Source organism: Amphimedon queenslandica, unplaced genomic scaffold (genome assembly GCF_000090795.2).
Source record: "Amphimedon queenslandica unplaced genomic scaffold, v1.1 AMPQUscaffold_2486_Cont25512, whole genome shotgun sequence".
NCBI classification, from domain to species: domain Eukaryota; kingdom Metazoa; phylum Porifera; class Demospongiae; order Haplosclerida; family Niphatidae; genus Amphimedon; species Amphimedon queenslandica.
The window spans coordinates 1-1301 of record NW_003557179.1 but is presented as its reverse complement, the minus strand read 5'-3'; the positions used below and the strand labels follow the sequence as shown (position 1 = coordinate 1301).

Genomic DNA, 1301 nt, shown 5'->3' with positions numbered 1-1301 from the left:
TACATGCACACATGTCAACAGTGAAAAATTTGCCAAATTTTAGAATGAAGAATTTGAGATAAAAGCAGTAAAAATTTATTACTATAATTTTTATTCTTCCACATGGTTACAGGGTAAACACGTTAAAAATGAAAGTGGCTTTGGCTGTTTACAAAAATATTAGGTCACACACATAAATTTAAACTATACAGTATTTATTAAAAGACACATTAATATTCTTACTCAGGAGGTAGCATAGCTTTCATCATCACAACTTCCTTTCTCACAACACCTCCCCTCACTCCACCCACTCCTCATCCTTACCTACAAAACATCACATGACTATCATCAAAAGTCACATCATCTCTCACTTGTATGGTCACGAGGGGATCTTGAGGGACGAGGGAGAGGTTGTCCGTCACATGTGGTCTCCTGGTTCTTCAATACAAGAGATACTAGAGGACCAATACTCTTCCTTTCCGGAGGATGTCACGTCTCATTCATTTAATTAAGAGGAGAACATCAAAGAGAAGATAATGAAGAGACTCAAACCTTCCTAACATATAGGAGAGACTATAATAGAAAGAGAGGGAGGGAGAGATATACATAGAGAAAGGAAAGAAGGAAAGGAATAGAATGAGGGGGAGGAGGGAAAAGGAGGGAAGAAAAATAGAAAGAAGAAAGGGAAGAAAGAAAAGGAACAAGTAAAGAAATGAGAAAATGGAGAGAAAAATACATATGTACATGGTGATAGGAAATGTTTCCTGTTTTTCTATCACTTTTCTTTCAAATTGTGTGTGCCACTGCTTAGGTACAGTTTTCATGGATTAGTAAAGTGTACGAATCAAGTTAGCAAATTAATAAGTTAACTACAATGAAGCAGCTAAAAGCAAGAAAAACAAAAAACATGCAGTACATGTACATGTATCATTAACTGAAAATGACTATAAATACACATGTACATGTACATGTATCAATTAATGGACAATGTTATGAAGACAAATTGAGGTAATACTGTCCATGCAGTATAGCTAATAGGAGGAGCACATGAAATAAAAGCTGAGATCCCTCCCTCTCTCTCTCTTTCTGATGTCCTTATGAGCCAAAAAGCAAAACTAAAATGATTTTTGTCAATTTATAAAATTTAATCCCCAATAAATAAGTACATGTATGCATGGAGAGAGATATACATGTACATATGGTAGAGAGTGGATACAATATTTACCTTGCAAATATTTTAGATAGTTTATCCAGTTTGATCACATTATTAGGTAGACATGTTAACTCATTGTACTGGACCTATAATAACAATAACACACAAC

The 1301-nt window shown here is 34.6% G+C and overlaps 1 long non-coding RNA gene across 1 annotated transcript; it reads right to left on the bottom strand.

The window, feature by feature from the left end:
* Positions 1 to 79: 79 nt before the first annotated feature.
* Positions 80 to 1294, bottom strand: LOC109593205 (uncharacterized). Its single transcript, XR_002190804.1, has 3 exons — positions 1205 to 1294; positions 351 to 552; positions 80 to 303 (listed from the first exon to the last, which is right to left on the bottom strand). It is a non-coding gene; the product is annotated as an uncharacterized LOC109593205 (long non-coding RNA).
* Positions 1295 to 1301: the final 7 nt, after the last annotated feature.